The sequence below is a fragment of the Suricata suricatta genome, chromosome 3 (genome assembly GCF_006229205.1).
Source record: "Suricata suricatta isolate VVHF042 chromosome 3, meerkat_22Aug2017_6uvM2_HiC, whole genome shotgun sequence".
NCBI lineage: Eukaryota > Metazoa > Chordata > Mammalia > Carnivora > Herpestidae > Suricata > Suricata suricatta.
The window spans coordinates 41,351,968-41,373,724 of record NC_043702.1 but is presented as its reverse complement, the minus strand read 5'-3'; the positions used below and the strand labels follow the sequence as shown (position 1 = coordinate 41,373,724).

The 21,757-nt window shown below is 40.9% G+C and overlaps 2 long non-coding RNA genes across 3 annotated transcripts in view; one reads left to right on the top strand and one right to left on the bottom strand.

Annotated features, from left to right (window-relative positions):
• Positions 1-5,603, top strand: part of LOC115287601 — a 32,787-nt gene extending 27,184 nt beyond the window's left edge. For both annotated transcript variants that reach the window (XR_003906556.1, XR_003906557.1), the window contains 2 exons: positions 4,844-4,959; positions 5,275-5,603. This is a non-coding gene — a long non-coding RNA (uncharacterized LOC115287601). The remainder of the gene's footprint in view (positions 1-4,843; positions 4,960-5,274) is intronic.
• The window catches only part of LOC115287603, a 42,663-nt gene continuing 22,364 nt past the window's right edge, over positions 1,459-21,757 (bottom strand). Inside the window, exon 4 of the long non-coding RNA XR_003906559.1 lies at positions 1,459-1,807. This is a non-coding gene — a long non-coding RNA (uncharacterized LOC115287603). The remainder of the gene's footprint in view (positions 1,808-21,757) is intronic.

The window sequence follows — 21,757 nt, the reverse complement described above, 5'->3', positions numbered from 1 at the left end:
CTCCCATCCTTCAAGGCTCAAGCATCTACTTTCATGGCTGCCTTACCCAGATCTCTCCCTCACTGTAGCACAGGTTCTTTTCAACACGTATTTGGGATCCTCGTAGCTCGTGGTCCTCTCCTTGCCACTACCGTCCTCTGCCTTCGCCTCCTGTGACAGCTCTCTGCTCCTGCCTCCTTCATGGCAAGGTCTGAGCCAGAAGCATATTTGTGTTCCATACAGAAACTGACACTTAGGTACTCAACATCTGTTTAATTGAACTGATTACTGAAATTATTTAATTAGGATAAGCTTCCTTTTTTAGGCAAGGAAGGCAACTAATGAAATGGCTTATGGACCCCATGTACTATTTAAAAATAGCTCCATTTCTAAAAACTGTTGTCTATACATAGGTGTCGTGATTCCATTTTAAAACAGAAAAACAGTATTTTCCCCCCAAATCTTTTACCAATATGACAGGTACAGAAGAGATATTTTCAGAAGGAATATTATCAAAACAAGGCCTAATTTCAGAAAGGCAGGCAGGCAGAGCTAGGGCGAAGTTCCATCTCTTTGTTAGGTTGTTACTATAAAAATATGTAGTCAATATTTCACACTAGTGAATGATATTATGAAATGTTTTGCCCTGAATGGATATCCCCTAATTAGTATTTTATATCAACAAGGCAAGCTTAAAAAAATCAATCTGAACTCTTGTTAGTTTCATAGTGTCTGTAAATAGGTTCAGTGTAGTGCTTTCTCAGTATGTTCCCCAAACTCCTATCAGCCTGAGCATTTCTGGAAAGATCGTGGTTTTCCTTCTGTCTCTACATGGCATGGCAGAGGCAGCCACATCAGATGGGTGATATTTGTGTGAGCTGGATTCTAATCTTGACTTTGGCAGTAAACAAATGGGTAATCTGGACAGTCACTTGAAACCTCAACCTTCTATCTGGAATCTGAATTATAAGGGAAGTGGACATCATGATTTGGCATCAGCAACTTGTAGGATTTCCTGTTCCCTCCTCACTTGCGAGGCCCACAGCTGAAGGCTCTCTGATTCACTCCCCACCCCCCCACCCTGCCATGTAGCTGCACCCACCTACTTTCATAAGAAGCAGGATCGAGTGTCTGGAGGCTGAGTGATGATCAGCCTGGACAGGAAGGCTATGGTACCATGTTTGGGGTGGACATGCAGGGAGGGGCCAGGAGGTGAGGAGCCGTGGGCCCAGGAAGAAAAGTCACAGTGAGCATGGATCCTGCCTGCTCAGCATCTTGGCGCAGAGGGAGAGAGAAGACAGGGGGGTGAGGACCGAGGCAGCCAGCTGGGTTGGGAGAGCTGTGCTCAAGCTGGCTGGGCTCCAAGGCTCAGGGTTGTCACTAGGAGGCTTGGGTCCTCAGACAACATACCCTCCCTCTCCAAACTCATAAACTCTAGGATAGACTTCTAACAGCCTCATTCAGGACCAATTCTGGTTTAAAACTTCCTTTATGTTACAGGGTAAGTAAATATCAAGCAATGATTAGATCTTTGGGGACAAAAGGGCATGACAAGACTGTGAGTCTAAAGTGCCAACAGGTCCCTTCTCTACCATTTGCTCACCAGAGAAAGGTTTCTCTTTCCCAGTTGGAGCTCATGTAAGCCCACCTCTGCTCCACTGGGTTCTGCCACCTTGAGGGTTCACCTCCGCTCCTGGGCTCCACATTTCCCAGTGTCTTCAGTTTTCAGGATCATGTCCGGATTCCCTGTTCCAGGGCTGGACCTTTGGAATGCAGGGCTGGATGCTTCCACGCCTCTCTCTCGGTTCAGCTGCAACATTCTTGCAGGCTGGGGGAGGGCAGAGTTACAAGGAGGACACAGATAGGAGACACGGCTTGTGCTACTTTCAGATTTTGCTCAGGATGGGCTGGGCCTCTCCTCCACTTTTTAACAGACTAAACTAAGGAGCCAACAAAGAGGCAGTGCAAGTGACATTTGGGAGCATGGACTATGTCACATACGTGAAGGGAACACTGTGCTGCTCTATTCTTAAAACTCATCTGCCTTGGCTAATAGCTGTGCAATCTTGACCTGTACATCATGCCTGCTGTCTTTCCTCATATTTATTTGTAAACCTTCCTGACAAGGCAGGTATGCTGGTATTTCCTGAAGCATTCTTTACCCATCTCCACAATTAGGCTTTTTTTCTTTCCAAGAAAAAAATTCTTTAAATTAGATGTCCAACATTCAGAGGACTATTAAAGAAGTCTTACTGCTTTGCCCTCTCTACCAGTTCAGATCCTAGTCCTGCTTCCACAGGACATTGTTTTATTTAGAGGTAGGGTGTTGTTGGTAATGTTAACCGCTGCATCACTTTATCCTCACTTTGAAAAAGCCCACGGCAAGATTGCCATTAGTCTTAAGTATGGGAAGCTTTTTACTTCTTTTTAACTAGTACATTTTAACAGATGATAATGTGATTCATATAACAATCACACTGCCTTTTCACCTTGGCACAGCTCAACTATAGTAATGTCTCCTTGGACCAATTTTCAGATTGGTTTCATCACTGTGTGTGTGTGTGTGTGTGTGTGTGTGTGTGTGTGTCCTGGAAGGAAATAACTGAAGGTTTCAAAGTTTCAACTCAACAGGCTAATTTATGAGTGTTCATAATGCCCCTTTTTGCATGTCCATATTTTCTAATTTGTGTGTGTGTTGAGTAACATTGCTTTCATACCAAGAGAAAATTAACAAAAGATCTTAAATAATAAAGTGAAGTGTGGAAGGAATTATGTGAAAATTATGTGAAATACATGAAAAATATCTGACTGAATTCTCCTGTTAATGGATATTTAGTTGTTTAACTCATCTACTTCTGTTGGCCATTTAGATCATTCTGTTGTTGTTGAACAATTCTTTTCCTCCAACTTTTTAGTACTGTAAGAAGCAAAGAACAGAAGTAATTTTCTTAAAAACAAAAAAAGTAATAAATAAGGGGCACCTGGGTGGCTCAGTTGGTTTAAGTGTCTGACTCTTGATTTCAGCTCAGGTCATGATCTCGTGATCATGATCTCATGAGATTGAGCCCTGTGTCAGGCTCTGTGCTGACAGCATGGAGCCTGCTTGGGATTTTCTCTCTCTCTCCCTCTCTCTATGCCCCTCCCCTGCTCATGCTCCTCCCCTCTCTCTTTCTCTCTTTCAAAATAAATAAACATTAAAAAGGAACCAATTATAACAATCAGACAAAAATGCTTATGATGCACAGGGAGCTATGAAGTCAGCTCACTGTAGACATTCCAAAATCACCAATGCTAAAAGAAGCAGTCATTATGGTTACTTATTGTCATATAAATATTAGTTTACCAATTTTCCTACTGACCAAAATAACTTTTAAATGAAATACCTATAAACATTTAATATTTGGTAAAATTGTATTTGGTCAAATTTCATTTGGCCGAATTGTTTTCAGTCAAATTATCTGCTGGAGTTTTAAATTTTGAAACATCTTAGCATTTCCAGTCAAGGCTTGATATGCTGGACTGTGAAACAAAGAGGGTACTTTTATCAGTTCTGAAGCTAGGTCAGTCTACCTTCTGGAAGATTCCCACCATTCAAAAGAATGGCTTGTTCGACTATTTCAGAGATAAGCAAGGGTGACATTCTGCAATGAGGAATAGAAATGCTCTATCAGGAATGTGGCTCTGGTAGAATTTTGGCCAAATAGGAACTGGAACAAGAAAAAGCTATTCTCTTTTTCCATTACTTTAGGTAACCACTTAGTCTATAATGAGCCTTGAGGCTGTTCTGGATATAACTAAGACTTTCTATCTGGTTCTAGTGCAAGAAAAGAGGGTGCTATTATCTCATTAAAATCTGAAGTGACACTAAAACTTTTCAATAAAAAAAAAAGTCATCCTTCAAGAAATTGAGTTTCCAGGGAAATTGTCACGAAGCTGAAATGACGGAGACTTCTGGTGGATGTAGTCTCCATGTTCACAGCTTCTTGCCCTTTGTACATATTGCGGATGGGAATAAGGGTAAGGGGCAGGCTAGGAGTTTAGTTTCTTTTTTTTTCTTGGTACTATATATAAATTTTTTTTTTAGTGGAACTGTTTATTTATTTATTTATTTTGAATATAACACTATTTTTTTAACATATGCAATTATTTTCCATCATTTACAATACAGTAGTTACAATGACACTCCAAACAGACAAAGTAAAAAATCAAAACACCAACTTCTATTTCATGTGATTAGACTTATACAGAGATTAGAAGGTTAAGTAAAAACTAGTTAATCACCTAATTTCACAGCTATCTGAAGTGGCAATCGTTATATAGCAGTTTATCTATGATACATTCAAGATACATGATACAATTTATTACTTGCCCATAAGCTACAACACAGCCTGCTTAATACCTTTCCTTAAATTCCACCTCTATACTACAATATACTTGAGGTCCATGCAAAAAAGTAGCTACCTTTTATGTAGGAAATAGGAGTTTAGTTTCTTAAATGGCTGGTAAGCAAAGGTAAGTTGGAGTAGATAATTTAAAGTTTTTATTTTTCATAATACATCTTTTGAGCCATGTTGCTGATCTTAAAACCCTGCACAAGCTGATGCTATGATTTCACGGTCTTTGTTTCTAGTGTCACAACCTTCTACCTGCCCTGACATAGTTTTAGAGCTATTTTAAAACAAAATTCCCAACAACAACAAAACCCATCTGTGTAGACCTAGCAGATCTGTGGATTGGAAAATAGCCCTGTACTCTAGGGTTCTATCCTAACTAAGCACCTAACTTCCTGAGTAGGATGGGACAAACCACTGGTTGTTTTGCTACTTAGTTTCTCCACCCATCTATTCATTCATTCCTCTGACAGATCATTGTTAAGCACCAGGAACCGATGGATACAAAAATGAATAGAACTTGGTTCCTTCATCAAGATCCTTGGAACTTTGGGAAAAAGACAAAAATCAAAGTTTGTAATGCCGTGTGGTAAGTATGGTGTTGGAAGTGTGCGTAGAGTGCTACAGGAGCAAAGGGAAGACACATCAAATCCCCCTTGGAGGTGGGGAGGAGAGTCAGGGACCACTTGCAAAAGCTGATGTCTTCTGGAAGCTTGAACTCTAAAAAATGAGAGGAGGTCCTTTAGTTGATCTATAAGAACAGTTCTACATATTATGTTAATTGAAGAAATGCTCATTTGAGCTCCTTGTCTAGGGAGAAGCTTCTAGAGCTGTAAGAAACAAAATATACTAATACATTTACCTAATTTATCCATGACTGCTTACACCCTAAAATATGGTCTAGGTCTTAAGACCTCCTTCTTAAGATGCTCCATGATGGTGATATTGCTCTCCGGATCTTTCTGCCACTTATTTACCAGCGGTCATTTGAAGAGTATCTGGCCTTTGTGACATGCCAGCCACATTTATGGCTCCTTCCTCTGAACACTTCCTTGTAATGGACTGTGTAGTCTTTTTACTCTAGGTGGAGTCCTTCAAGTGTAAACTATTCACCGAGAAGCAACTAGCAAGCTTTGTCTCCATTTATGGGTACATGTACCCCGAAAGTTAGTTGTTCGCTAAGTATCTCGGGTTACCATTTGATTTTAATTCAATTAAAGTCTTACCATTCTATTTAATGGTAACAATGTCTCATTTTTCTAAACGCAATCTACTCCAAATCTGAACTAATTATAGAAATGGGTGCAAATCTACAAAAATTATTTAAAAATCATGAGCAGATAAATAACTTCAATGTCTAGCATACACTGTTGGTTCTCTTCCCAATGTCTAGTTTTTCCTCTTCTTTTTCCTAAGAGAATTCCAATATGGTCCCACGTGGACGCTGGTTAGCCCAAATCAGTCCTGTGAGTTCTAGCCCTGAAGTCAGTAGTTGGTTTGAGCAAAGGCAATTCTAGGCTCTAAGGGGGAAGTTAGCTGAGGAAGAAGCTGGAGTCGGTCTGGAAATTTCCTTCCACTAAAGGAGACAGAGAAGGAGATGTTCTCTCTTCCTCGGAACATTGCCGTGTCTGGGGTGTGGAGCCACCACCGCAGTCACATTGCCATCAGCTGGAAGATGAGGCCAAGTGTGGAAGAAAGCGGATCCGGAAGTAAAACAGGGCCCGAAGTGTTGTGCCTGGACTCCATGCTTTTCGGAGCCTTTTTGTTCTATGACACAATGTATTGGCTTTGTGTTTAGGTCGTGGGGGTCGGGGTTTTCAGTTATTTGTACCCCAAAGCATCCTAACTGATAGCCAAGTATGCATTGAAGTTTATGTACTCTGTTCATAGAACGTTATGTCAGGCATTTAGTTCTAGGAAACAGGCTTATCTGATTTCCCAGTTCATGGCAGATTAGAAACAGCATGTTCGCAGTGGAGAAAGAGGCTGTGAGAAGCAGACAGCCAGGCAGGGAAGGAAGAGATATAAAGGTAGAAATCAGAACCCAGGATGCACCTGTGTGGGATTATTTACTGTTAGGGCAGACAAGTCCGCCCACCTCCTGGCTCTTATGGGTATCAGAGTACATCTCAGTGACCAATCCAAAATGATGAGCACGTGCTTGCTTTCTGCTTAGTGTGTTCTGCTTTAGAAGGAGGGATGAGGCTGATGAATATTTTTAAACATTTCTTTGTAAACAAGGAAAAGGTGAAATGATTAAAGGGCTAAGCCTGGTTATCTGAAAAGGCACACAGAGAACAAACTCCCTCCCTCCGCTCAGTGAAGGGATGTCATGCACATATGCAAATGAACTCTGTGAGAAGTTTGCTTCATCCAGAGAAAAGGGAGGGTGAAAAATGAGGCTGTGTTTTGATTGCTGCACACAGCAGCTCATTTCTGTTTTGGTGCCCATGAGAAGCCCCAGCAGAGCAGAAGCAAAGCTGGTGAATAAGGACCTGGTGCAGCTCTTCTGCGAGTTACTTTATTTTGGTTCAATGGCTCAGCAAGCCTGGCTAAGCGGTTTCCTCAGAAGCCTGCCAGTAGGAAGTAAATAAGCTGCTTGACTCTCCTACGACAGGGGGTTGAGCACTCGTAATTAAAATGTAAATAATTCTCAGGGCCAACAGCTTGTAGACAAAAATGACTGGACCGATCACAGACACTAAAATTGCACGACACAAAACAGGTTCTGAGCTTTTGTGGTTGCAGTTGCCTCGTGAGAAAGAACTCAAAATTAGTCCTTGCAACTACGTTCAGGAAGCCAGCTGGCGGCCATACTCCTGTGACTCCAGGGGCTGAAATTGAGGGGGGCTTGTTTTCCCAAGTTCCCGGGGCCTGGACAACGCAGAACACAAGCGTTAAGGTGAGCCCAGGTCTTTTCTGCAGCCAGCCGGTGAATCCGCCGCCCCACGCCCCTCCCACCCCTGGGAAGTCCGCGTCGCACAGCTGCGGGCTCAGCCTGATTCCCCATTTGCCCGTGGCCGTGGCCGCCAAGCTCAGAAGAAGATGTGCTGTCTCCACAGGCCTCCACCCATCAGGGCCTTACTTGGGCTTTACTATTATCCTTCGTCTGAGGGATACCCTGACACTTAAATAATATGCAAATAAAAGCTAAATTAGGTGGGAGAAAACCTAATACATTTTCTAATTACCATCAAATGTGCATGTACCTTATATACACACAGTAGATACTCTTAATTTTTAAAACTGATAATAAGTGATTTATCAACCTGAATATTGTATGAGGGAAATATATAAAAAATTAGAGAATTTTATTAGAGAAACAGACTACAGGTGTCTAACTGGCTCAGCTGGTAGAGTGTGTGACTCCTGAGCTCAAGCCCCACGTTGAGTGTGAAGCCTACTTAAATAAAAAATGAAGCAGATTACTTAGAATTATTGGTTTCCAGATGCATTTCCCCCTTCCTTATACTGTTTCATTGTTCAACTGAGACTGTCACTGGAAATTATTATTATTAGCCAACACTTGAGGATTGCACTAAATGCTTTATATTTGTGATTTCATTTTATTATCAACAGCAAGCACACAATTATTAAACCCACTTTATAGATGGAGAAAATGAGGCTTAGAGACACAAGGTCATTTATCAAGGGACACAGACTGAGGCAACGGTTGGATTACAAGTCAAATATTAGTCTGCTCCAACGCCAAAGCCCTAACTACCTTACAGTTATTGATGAGAGTCGTGCTGAAGTTTTCCAAATTGCCCTCGTTTTTTAAATAAAGGGGACTTGAGAATCTCTCACCAGCATTTGAAGGTGTTGCTTGAAGGGAGAGAGGAGGCCGGAACCATGGCGAATGGACAGACGACAGCGGGAAATCCTGCACACTCAGGAAGTGTCTCCCATGTTGTCCCAGAAGGGGCAGGACTGACATGTGATGTCAGAGCTACTTGTTCAGGGAACTCTCATTACTAAACCTGAGTTGAGCCCAGTGGTGGAGTATTTTACAATTCAATTTTCTAAATAATTTTCATTCTAGTGTTTTCATTTTCCTTCCATGTTTACTTGATTTTTTTAAGTTTTAAGAAAACTTGAAGTTTTCTTACACTCAATATTCATTCTTATTTTAGACTCATTCATTCAGCTAGCATTTATTGCCTTCATAATGTCTACATAATACCACATGTGCAGTGGGAAGTTATGACGCAGGAGACTTGTCTTCATGCAGCCAACTGTGGAGTTTCCTATTTTCCTTCTTGATGACTTGGTTTGGGCCCAGGTGTGCTGGACACTGGGTTTTACTTTGGTGACATCCAGGTGGGTCCTACGTGCAGTGCCTTTGGAATGTATAAGGTAGTTCAGGTGCCCATATTTTATTTTATTATTTTATTTTACTTATTTTTTAATTTTTAATAATATTTTTAAATTTTTTAATGTTTATTTACTTAGAGAGAGAGAGAGAGAGACAGAGCATGAGCAGGGAAGGGGCAGAGAGAGAGAGAGATACAGAATCTAAAGCATGCTCCAGGCTCTGAGCTGTTAGCACAGAGCCTGATGTGGGGCTTGAACCCACGAGTGAGATCATGACCTGAGCTGAAGCTGGACGCTCAACAGACTGAGCCACCCAGGCACCCCCAGGTGCCCATATTTTAGACTACTGTTCTTCCTATTAATTTATATATACATATGACTATATATATATATGGCTTTGGTAACATACATGCATAGAAAATACATGCTTGCTATTTTAGCAACACATGTTCACAGGAAAAAGTATTTAATAATAGGAAACATATGAAGCTGAAGTGCAAAATTTCAGAAGTTTTACCGCTAAAGACAACTGGCTTTTTATTTTTTAATTTAGTGTTTTGCTTTCCATGTTTTGGAGTTGATTATTTTGTTTGGAAGAGTTCTTGACTCTTCCTCTCACCCACTCTTGTGGGAACTTCTCTTTCCTTCCCTTTTTTATTGACCCTGTTCTATTCAATGTGATTCTATTTCCAGGAGTTTTTCCCTTGGGTGGGACCCTATCCTGGAAGGGAGCTGTGTCCTCAAATTCCCTATTTTGTGGATCTCTTTGTCTCAGTCTTTCAGATCCCAGTTGCTTTTTCTCTGTACCTTTTCTCACAGACTGTGTCTGTGGTTTGCTATCACCTTGGTGGTCTGTGGGAACATGCTGTGCCCAGTTTGGTTAAGACATTATTCATGGGCTTTGGGTTTTTCTATTTAGTTGTTCTGTCTCTATGTAGAAGTAGAGAAAGATTCAAAAGCGGGGTCACTGCTAGTTCTATCTTCCCAGAATCTCCCTCCACTCTCAGGCCTCCTATTTTCAATAGCACGTTACAGCTAGCTCCAGAACAAGATCAATGCCATCCTTGCTTGGCCCCAGCCTAAGAAATAATGCTTTACATATGCTGTTTGTCAACCCTGGCTGCACATCAGCAGGACCTTTAGAGCTATAAAAATGCTGATGTGAAGGTCCTAACCCCAAAAACTCCGATTTAATTGGTCTGGGGTTATGTTCTCCCTAGGTGGTTCCAATGTAGAGCCAAGGTGACAACCAGTAATAATATGAAAAATAATTTTTTAAAGCATTTCAAATCCCTTAGCAATCTACCGAGAACAAATCAGTTACAGTTTGCTCAATCTGCACATGAGTGTAGTCTCTCTCCCCACTCTTGCCCTGTATGGTTCAGGTAGGACTCACCCATGCCCCAGAATCTGCAGTAGTCCAGTTACCCAGGCCTGGCCAATCAGGGTGCTCCATTCCTCTCTAGCACATAACCCACGCTGAACCAGTGAAAAATTTCCCCATGATCTTTGCTAGAGTTATTGTGAAAGAGCTACTTTCTTTTCACAGAAATTGTAACATGCAAGATCCGTGTAAACCTTGGACTTTGCCATCTTTACTCCAAAAGGAGGAAAATCTGCCTAAGAATGAGACAGAGAGAGGAAACTACCACTGAGAGATGGAAAGAGAGAATATCCTGATAACATGGCTGATGGAATTTTTAGGGGTCCAAAATACAATCAATTCAGAATAAACTGAGAAATAGATGCAGATGCAAAGGTCAGGTAAATATGAGATGAAATAGTTTCATTACTGAGAAACTGAATGAGCCCTTGTCTCTGTGTTGCTGCCTGAAAGAACTTTCTAACACTCTACTCCTTTGTGAATTTGATTTACAACGAGTCATTAGCATGGCTGGAATCTTTTAGATTTTGCTCTCCCTTTTAGACTGCTTAGCACAATGTAAGAGAGCAGATGGAAGACAGAAGATCTGATCAGACAGCACCAAGGCCATCGGGAGAGCCAAACCCACATGCCCGTATGTCAGATCCTCTTCCCAGGTCCGCAGACGATGGCTCACAGTTTGGTGACAGGAATTTCTGCTAGATTTTAATCCCCACTTGTCCCCTTGGACCTGCAGATCCAGGTCGTTTCGACCTTCGGGAAAAATAAATGAGGAGACGGAAGGTGCCAGGGTCCTTCTTATGTTTGCTTGTCCTGAGAGATTTGCAATTGTTTGAGCCCCTGGATCCAGCTACCTATGAAGCCACTTGCACTCCTGAATTTCCCAATTATGATCAAATAAATCGTCTTTCTTTGTGAAGTTCCTCTGCCTGCTCATACCTTTTGCAAAAAGTCCTTTGGTTAATATTCTTTTTGTTCTTTCTTGTAGCATCCTTTCCCATTGGCCTCCTGATAGCAGATCAGTCACATTACATTGACACAGGCATACCTTCACTGACACTAAAATGCTCTCAAGGGAGCTGACACAGTTGCTTTTACATGTATTTACTATGCAAAGATCAAAACCTGTGAATATTTTGCCCAAGAGGAAATTTCCACCCCCCGTCCCCAGCGAGGGCTTAGTTATTATATTCAAGAGAAAGCAATTTTTTCAGAAGAAATAGCACCCTTTTTTTAAATTAGATTAACAAGAACACTAAAATGTCAACATCTAGAAATGAGGAAGCAGTGCCTGTTCTCAGAATCCTCCAAGTGGTGAGAGGGTATCAAACAATTGACCATCAGATTGCTGTGTTTTAATCTCTTGCGTCTGTGATGGAGGAGGTGGAATGTGAGAGATCTTTTCTAGAGGGGGTGGGTCCAGCAGGGATTCTGCAGCTGGAAAAGGGTCAGACGTTGCCAACACTGGGTGATGAGGTGGTACAAGGGTGAGGTGAGGTGTTGGAATAGCACTGGCCATCAGGTGGCCGTTAATAATGATTCTTCCTAGTCTAGTGGATTCAGTTAGGACAACTGGTTCTTTGGGAGGATCTGTTGAAAGCCATGGGTTTTTTGCTGTTGGCAGTTGTTTCTTTGCTGATGCCATGTCTTTTGCTATTTTAAAACACTTCTGGCTTCTTCCGTGGTTAAATAAATAAATAAATAAATAAATAACTATCATTATGCTATACACCTTAGACTTACACAGTGTTGTATGTCAATTATATCTCGATAGAACTGAAAAAAAATTACTTAGTCAAGTTAAACTGTAAATATGTTTTAAAGTATTACATTAAAAAGGAGCTTGAGAATGACGTGGGCTTTTCTGCAGCGGGGGTAACGCGCTACGGCTTCCTGTGTACTAGTCTAGGCGGGGTGTGGTATTTCTCTCTACAGTCTCCTCTCTCTTTTCTCTTTAACCGAAGGAGAAAGACTCTAAGATCTTATTTCTAATCTCTAATTTTCTTCATTACCTATCTACTAACTTCATTTGATATTAAAGGAACACTAACCATAATAAAGATTACTTTTGGGGGGTGTATTTTAAACGGTGCCGATGTGCTGCTAGGGTTCTTTCAGCTACATGGTAGAAAGGAGTCAATAGCTTTCACTACAATCCTGAATAACCAATGAGGAAACATATGAGAGAAGGAGATAGCTCATGTGCCAAACTATGAAAGGGCATAAAATATTTACGAGTAGCCTTAACAAGAAATGTGCATGACCTATATGAAGACAATTATGTAACTTTATTGAGTATATAAAGAAGATGAATAGTAATAATAAAAGTTAGCATTTCTGTGTGGCTCATGCTAGGCGCTGTGCTTCATCTCTCCCCGAGTCACCCCTTTATCTGTGAGGCAGAGAAGCATTGAGGCGTCCAGCACGCTCGGGGCTCTCGAGCCTGACTCAGTTTACTTCACTTCTCTGTACTTCAGTTTACAAAATTAGGAGAGGACCAATGTGTGCTTCACAGAACTTTTGGAAGATTTAATAAGGCACCACAACAGACTGCTGAGAACAGTGCCTGGCAGACAGTACCAGAGGTACCATTATTATAACCGTGTTCCAGAAGAAGAAATTAGTATCACAGAGGCTAGTGGCTTGCCTCATATCATCCAGGAGTAAGTGACTGGGATTTTTTTTTAATTTTGTTTTTTAATGTTTATTTATTTTTGAGAGAGAGAGTGAGAGAGCAGGGGAGGGGCAGAGGGCGAGGGAGACATAGAATCCAAAGCAGCTCCAGGCTCCAAGCTGTCAGACAGAGCCTGACGTGGGACTTGAAGCCATGGACTATGAGATCATGACCTGAGCTGAAGCCAGATGCTCAACCGACTTGAGCCACCCAGGGGCCCCTTGACTGGAATTCTTATGTTACTCTGTCCCAACTCAACAGCTAAGACTCTAAATTTATTATATGTTTGTGTAAGAAGGCAATGGCACTTGTTCTGATACTTTGTAGAGTAATTCTAGAGTTCATCTGGAAGAACTAACTGGTAAAGTATATGATTGCATCAATATGTAAACATTTCTGGGGCACCTGAGTGGGTCGGTTAAGAGGCCAACTTCAGCTCAGTTCATGATCTCAGTTCGTGGGTTTGAGCCCTGCGTCAGGCTCTGTGCTGACAGCTCAAAGCCTGGAGCCTGCTTCAGATTCTGTGTCTTGCTCTCTCTGACCCTCCTCAGCTCACACTCTGTGTGTCTCTCTCTCAAAAATAAGTAAATGTTAAAAATTTTTTTAAAATGTAAATATTTTTATTTAAAATAGAAGTAAGAAGAATAAGAGTGATGGAAATATTCTCTATCTTGATTATGGTGGTGGTAACATGACTATAACCCTAGCCAATTTTTTTTCAACTTCACATTTAAAAGGGATGAATTAAAAATAAACAGATAAATAAATAAGATGAATATTATGTGTGAAAATTACATTACAATAAAACTTGGAGGAAAAAAGATAACTATAATTAAGAAGGCAAGCTATCTGGGGTGCCTGGGTGGCTTAGTTGGTTAGGAATCCGACTCTTGATTTTGGCTCAGGTCATGATCCCAGGGTCATGGGACTGAACTCCACCTTGGGCTCCAAAGTCTGCTTGGGATTCTCTCTCCCTCTGCTTCTGCCCCCATGCCCCCACATGCGTGTGTGCACTCTCTCTCAAAAGAAAAAAAAAAGAGGAGGCAAGCAAAAAACTAGGGGGAGATTTACCCAAATATGGCAAAGAGGTAATATGTTTGCTACAGCACCAACCAAGGCTACTTAATCACATATAACCTATGACCCTGCAATTCTAGTTCTGGGTATCCACGCAGAAATAAGTGCCAAAAGGCATGTAGAGAATGTTCATGGTGGCCTTATTCATAATAGTTCCAAATTGCAAACAATCTAAATTTCCATCAACAAGAGAATGAGTAAATAACTTGTGGTATTCCCATACAGTAGAAAACAACACAGCAATGAAAATGAATGAATGATACTTGCAACATGGATGAATCTCCCAAACGTGACGTTTGTAAGAAACGAAGGAAGCCTGACACAGAAGAGTACATGTTCCCATTCACAGGAAGTACAAAACAGGCTGAACTGATCTATGACAGAAGAGAATGGTGGCTGCTTGGGCATGCTGACTGGGAGGAGATGTGGCAGAGACTCAGGGACCTGGACATGTTCTGTGTCTTGACTGGGCTGGTGGCTACAGGGGTGTTCATGTGTAAAAATCTGCTGAGCTATGCACTTAAGATTTGTTTACTTTCCTGTACGTAAATTAACCTCAAAAACAAAAAGACCTAATATGAATTAATAAGATGAACAAAAGACTTGAGGTCACAGAAGAAGAGATCAATGGACTTAAGTCCTTATGGATACAAAGATGCATATTCCATCTGGTAATGAAATGTTATTTTTAATTGAACAAATGAAAATTTATTTTTAAATTTAAAACCCACAGCTGAGCAAGATGAGGATATTAGGAAGAAGACTCTGAGATGATTTGTGGGCAAATGATGACCAAGCAAGTTCTTACATGAAATGCCAGTAAGGAAGGGAGGCAAGTAGAATACGGAGGGGAGGAAACCCAGCACAGGTGTAATTTCAGGTAAAGTCTCCTGCTCAGCCTAGTCCCATTGGAGCTTTGGAATGTGAATGACTGCATGGTTTATTGTGCCTCAAGGCGAGTGAACTGGGCTTTCAAACTGCTAGCAGTCAGGGGTTGGCAACATCACCCTCCCACACCACGCCATTTCTGGCTCTCAGTGCATTCTGCCCAAGGGACTCCCGTAGCCCAGGAGTAATTCTCTGAAGAAGGTTGCAAGTGAGTTATGTCAGGACTAAGGGTGCAGAAGTTGGGGGATGGGCATATAGAAACAATAAAGAGGATCCAGGGAATCTAGGTGGAGCCCTGATGGGGTCTGCAGCAATTGTGTTGATGACAGCCTGGGGGCCTTAGTAGCCAGAGGTGTCATTTTGATCAGATTGAAATGATAATTATGACCAGTTGAACAAGCAAAGAAATAAAGCCAGGAATGTATGAATGGTCTTTTCCCAAATGACTCTGTCTTTCCAATAACCTTCTTAAACTTTGATATAAAATTATATAAAATAGGTGCTTTGTGGCCAAGTTTAGCAGAAGGGAGCTGTAGGAGATTTATAGGCAAAGAAATGAATTAATTTGTTCAGAAAACATTCAGATCTTATTTAGAATTGGATGAGTCCTATATGTGCTAAAGAGAAGCACCTGGGTTGTAACATTGTGTGTGCTCTCTGGCAGGTCCATCTGGTGGCCTTTAAGTCTTATTCTACCTTGCAGATCATGTACAGTCCTTTCTTTGCTGGAGTACTTCGCACTTGATTGAATTTGGTCTTAACAATAGCCAATGAGGCCACAGGACCAGTAGTTTTCCAGATGAGGAAAGTGAGCCAGATTGGTTAAATCTCTGCTTCTCTAACATAACAGTGCATCATAGCCACTTGTGGCAGTTGTGTAAACTTATCTGGAGTGCCTGGAAGTGGGCACCAGTCCTTATTTTAAAACTTGGAAGATGATCCTGAAGTACAGCCAGATTCAGAAACAGAGATTAAGTGATCTTCCCAGTGTCCCAAAGAAAGAAAATATACCCAAACCATTAATTTTTTCATTCATCCACCCACTTACTTATTGAGCATTTACTTTGCATTAAGGATTCTGCTAAATACTGGGAATAACACAGAAAAGATAGTAATAATCCTCATGGTCTCATAAAAGATTATGGTCTAGAGAAGGGATTAGGGTATTGCATCATATAATTCTAGGGCACGATTCAACAGAGTTGGGCAGACAAAACCTACAATAAACTTGAGGATGAGACAGACATTAAATTAACAATTCCAGTGGCTCAGTCAGTTGAGTTCAGCTCAGGTCATGCAGCTCAGGTCATGCAGTTCACAGGTTCGAGCCCCGCTTTGGGCTCTGTGCTGACAGTTCAGAGCTGGGAGCCTGCTTCAGATTCTGTGTCTTCCTCTCTGTCCCTCACCCACTTGCCGTCTGGCTCTCTGTCTCTCTAACAGTAAATATATATTTTTTAAATTAATAATTTCAAATGTGACAAACCTTATAAAACTGGAGCATTAGTGTATTTGGGGAAAGGTAATGTCAGTCATCTTCATATTCAGGAGATTCTCTGGTCATTTTGGGCTACTGGCATGTCTTATACTGAAGACAATCAAAACTGCTAACTGGTTATATATATTAAGTGCTCTCTTTTATTAAAACATTACATAAGTAAATGGATAGGTTGCTGCACAGACATGCCCCTAACCTTTTGATCTCAAACTCCATAAGCCAGATTGAACTTCCTATTGAAGGATTTTTTATAGTTATCTAAGCAAAAGATAATCCTGCAGAGAATTTGCCTAGAGTCCAAATAGATAACACAATTCGGCTTTATTTCCCTATTCTTTTATTGATTCAGTATAAGACTGAGAGAAGTTGTTTGTGTATTTGCTTTTTGTTTTTTAAAAAAAATTAATCTTTATTTATTTTTGAGAGAGAGAGAGAGAGAGAGAGAGAGAGAGACAGAAGAGGAGAAGGGGAGGGGCAGAGAGAGAGGGAACCACAGAATCCAGTGCAGGCTACAGGCTCTGTGCTGTCAACACAGAGCCCATCACGGGGCTTGAACTCATGGACCCTGAGATCATGACTTGAGCCGAAGTCAGACACTTAACCAACTGAGCCATGCAGGCACTCTTTTTTGTTTTTTGTTTTAGATAAGATAGGTAGACATGTGTATTTAGTGAAGATAAGCACCCAGGTTTTAATTTAAGGCCTTTAGACAAGTATTCTCCAAAAGCAAGTGTGAGTCATCTATCTGGGTCCTGCGGCCCCACACATGGTGAGGGCCATGAGACTCACCTTCATATGGGGACTGGAGAGTAATGGCCTCCTTGGCACAGGGCAGCCCCACGGAGAGTCCAGGGACCCCAATTCTAGCACATGTTCCTCTAGACAGCAGCTGCCAACACATATGCCATTTGCCCTATAAAGTTGGGCTCTCATTGTGTTGAAAAATGCAATCTGCTTCAAGTATCCTTAGCATATTTTTAGCAAGCCTCAAGATACTTCTAAAGAATGATTTAGTCTTCCTAACACTATTCTTATAAACTCTTGCTATTCTGACTTATGGAATCACACTGTCTTCGTTCATCTTTTTTTCTAATGTTCTTTGAATTCATAAAAATCCTCATGAGAATCATGTCAATTTCTTCAAATTCTTCTCCTTTTTCTTCCTCTGTAGTACCATTTTGGTGGGGGTGGGTAGTCAGTACTACAGGAGTTGGTTAAGTTTTGGACTTCAAAGTGTTTCCCTGAAGACAGGATAATGTCAACAAAGCAAGTAATTAAACCGAGGAGGTGCTGACTGTGGACGAGACTATGCCAAGTTGTTAACACAGCAAGTCATTAAGCAAAGTGACTACTCAACTCAATAAAGCAAGATTTGCCCTGGATGAGCTACCCTGGGATAATACAAAGTTGACTACATTAGGCAAATTTTCAACCAGGAGAAAGGTTGACGGCAAAAGATAACCCGGCACTAAACAGCCTTTCAGAGTTGAAGAAATGGAGAAGACCTCAACAGATCATTGGTTCCAAGCCCTGCTCTTAAACACATGATTAACTGACCCTTCTGGCCCTAAGCTTGTCCATTCTGGGTTTCAAAGTTCATCAGAAAAGACATGCAACTTATTTTTTTAAAACAGCTTATTCCATATGGAAGTGTTCAATCACCACAGTGTATACCTGAAACTAACACTACACTGTATATTAACTGAGTGTAATTTAAATGAAAACTTAAAAAAAAAATTCAGCTTATTCCAGTGTTTAGTTGCTTCTAACTGGGTTTTCCTTATGTTCAAATTCTTCCACATTCCAAGATTCTTCCAAATTTAAGATCAGTTTTCCTTGGCCAAATTTCTAGGTTCTTGGAAAGAATTTCTCATCATCTTTCTCATTAAAGGCATTAAAACACACAGGCTCTAGAGGGAGACTGCCTGGGATGTGAACACGAACTCAACCACTTGGAGCCACAGCTACTTAACCTCTTAACCTAAGTTTCCTCATTGGGAGCATGGGGATTCTACTGGTTAGCTGCCCTGAGGACTGAGGACTAAATGGGATAATGTATTTAAAGTTCTTGCTTACTGCTGGTACACAGCAAGTATTCAATAATGTTAATGATAATAAAATGCTTACTAATATATAGTACACATTTAATGTTTGTTTATTTTTGAGAGAGAAAGAGACAGAACACAAGTGAGGGAGAAGTAGAGGGAAAGAGAGAGAGAGAATCCCAAGGAAGCTCCACTCTGTCAGCGCAGAGCCCGACTGGGGGCTCAGTCCCACAAACCATGAGATCATGACCTGAGCTGAAATCAAGAGTCAGATGCCTAACTAACTGAGTGCCCCGAGAATTGTTATTTTTAATGCTTCTCCTATAGTAGGTGGTAATTAAACCAATTTCTTAGTCTTCTGCTGAGCATTAAAAAATTCAAACTCCTTTTTGAAAACTTCAAAATTATCTCACATTTTTTTTTTCTGAACAATTAGTCTGAGGCTATTTAACATACTGGTTGATATTCCTATCCACTCAAAAGACCAGAAATTTACTATATCACACCAGTTTTTTTTTTTTATAACAATGACCTTGAATCTTTAAAGGAAAGATTACATGATATTCATTACACGGAAGTTCTTCTGAATTAGAGGAAGATGTTAGCCAAAACACACACTACTTTTTCTTTTTCAATCAATCATTAAAGAGACAATCAGAAATTAGCCAGGTCCCGAGCATCTAGTGGTGAAAAGTGATAGACATGCTCTGCTCTCATGCTGCTTACAGTCTGGTGGGGGAGGCAGATATTAATAAAAATAGTCATAAAAAGCAGAGGCCTAGTTAACAGGTGAGATAAGTGCTATCAGGAAGTGAAGCATGTTTCTGTGTGAGTGTATTATAAAAAAGCCTGACCTCACCGGGTTTCCCTGAGGAAGTGACGCTAGAACGAGAGACTTAGGCAATGAGTAGGCAATAACCTGGGCGGAGGGAAGGGGCAGTCAGGCTGCTGGGAGCAGCTGTGGGAGGGAGCTGCTCTGCTTCCAGGGGTCTGTGAGGGAATGAGCATCAGAAAAAAAAGGATCAGAAAGCGAGGCAGCAAGGCTGGGAGCGCACAGTGAGGGGAGAAGCACTGCTAGGTAAGGCCAGAGGAGACCCTTGCAGGCCTGCTGAGGACTGGCCTCCTTAGCTCAGTAGTGGGAAGTCACTGGAGATTTCGCACGGATTGTGTAGAATGAGATCTGACTTGCATTTTGCAAAGGTGACTCTGACTGCAGGGGTTGGGGCTGGGAATGGTCGCAGAGAGGTCAGTTAGGACAAGAGAAGTATAGGTGAGATGTGATGCTATTTTGAACTGGAGCCTTCATGGTAGAGATGGAGAGAAATAGACTCATGTCATAGATTTTATAGGCAGAATTTGGTAATAGATAGATGTGGGGCAGAGGGATGACAAGGTGTTAGAATGACTCCTAAGTTTCTGACATGGGTAAATGAAAGGACTTCATGTCATGTTTCATTTTCTAAGATGTGGAACATATAAGAGAAATTGGTGTGGGTGTTAGAATATGAATTCCTTGGACATGTTAAGTTTCACATAATTAAAATATTTCTGGTGAGCATGTAATCAAAACAAAAAAATGGAGTCTTCATGGACATTTTGTTCAACTATGGTTATCGTGTTTCTTTAGTGACTTTTTCTTTGCTAGATTTAGTATTTGTCTTTCTAGAAGAGTTAGAACAAACTTGGCAAACTTTTCTATGACATACTGATAATAGCTTGGGATCTGAGGCAGTCCAGTTAAAGATGTCAGATTGAACATAAGCATCTCCTCCTTCACCCAGCTAAGAGAACAACAACATTATGATGAACCAAACATCAACGTGCAAGGACAAAGGGAATGGAATGGAAGACAACAGCAATAAAACTTTAGAAACTAGGAAGCTAATAAACAAGTAGTAACTGAATTTGGATAAGAAAGTAATCCTCTTTTAGAGAGGCATTGTTAAGATGAAAAAAGTTCTATGTGTCTGGAACACAAAAGAGATTCAAATAAAGTGTGTTTCTTAAAGAAAGAAAAAGTGAACAACCAAGAAACAGACTCTTATCTATAGAGAACAAATTGTAGTTTTCAGAGGGGAGGTAGGTGGGGGAATGGATGAAATAGGTGAAGGGGATTAAGAGTACATTTATCTTGATGAGCACTGAGCAATATATAGAATTGTTGAATCACATTGTATACCTGAAATTAGTATGATACTGTATGTTAATTATACTGCAGTTAAAATTAAAAAAAAAACAAAAAGAAAGCTAAATCTTAACCTTGATAATTCACCCAAGTTGGTTGGACCCAACATGAACATGGAGTCCTAAAAAACTGGAGCAATAGTTACCTTAGGAAGTGGGAATGAGGGTGGGGATTACAAGAAGGATTTGGTGGAAAGTCTTTTTTTGTTTTTGTTTTTGTTTTTAAGAGAGAGGAGCTCTTGGCTTGTAAGCAGGGAGGGCTGGGAAGGAAAGGGCAGCAGAAGAGGGGGCAGGGGAAGAAAGGAGAGACGTGGGAAGAAGGACAGAGAGAGAAAAGAAGGGAGAGAGAGACTCTTAAGCAGGCTCCATGCTCAGCTTGTCAGCACTCAGGGCAGAGCCCCGGCACAGGGCTTGATCCCATGACCCTGGGATCATGGCCTGAGCCAAAAATTAAGATGCTCAACGAACTGAGCCACCCAGGCACACCTGGTGGAAAGTCTGTGTAAGAAGCCAACAAAGCCCCAATTCCCCACCTCTATTTCCTGAAGGTAGAAGACTGCCTCCTCTTTATTCAGAATGAAACTGAAGTCTTATTCTCCTGATAAGAACAGAAGGGCTCTAGATTGTGGTGCTGGGGAAAGATGAGAGCTATTGAGGACTGGGTATTATATGCAGATCTATAAACTGTGTGTTGAAACTTCTTCAATCTTCTTTCTTCACATGGGTCCTGGCAGCCTTCTTGTCAGAAGGCTGGAAGAATTCTCTGGGTAACCTTATCGCTAAAGGAAAATATACAGACATGGGTCCAGTATGTCGTCAACCTACGTAGCAGAGTCAGTGGAGAGTCTCCTCATGTACAAAGAGCATCCTCTCTTCAATTCTTAAAACTAGATGGCAGCAATCACCAGATATTTGAGGAATGCCTATTAATGAAAGGTAGGGACCAAGACAAACAGAAGGAAGCAACTTGCAGGAAATAAACTTTGCCGATAGAAAACTTAGAAAATAAAAAATCTTCTCCTCAGAGAGATAAGAGAAGAGATGAAACAACAGAGTGATCTATAAAAGGAATATTCAGCAAGTTCAAAAGGAATTTAGATATTAAAAATATGACATTAAAAATGAGAAATTCAATATAACTGCTAAAAGATAAATTTGAAGCAATCTCCCAGGAAGCAGACTGTATGAAAAAAAAAAAAAGGACTACAGTATACAGATATAGAAGAGAAAAGATATGAATACTGGAGGACCAGTCTGGGATGTCCAATATCTAATAATAGGATTATGAAAAGAAGGGAACAGAAGATAGGATATCATCAAAAGAAA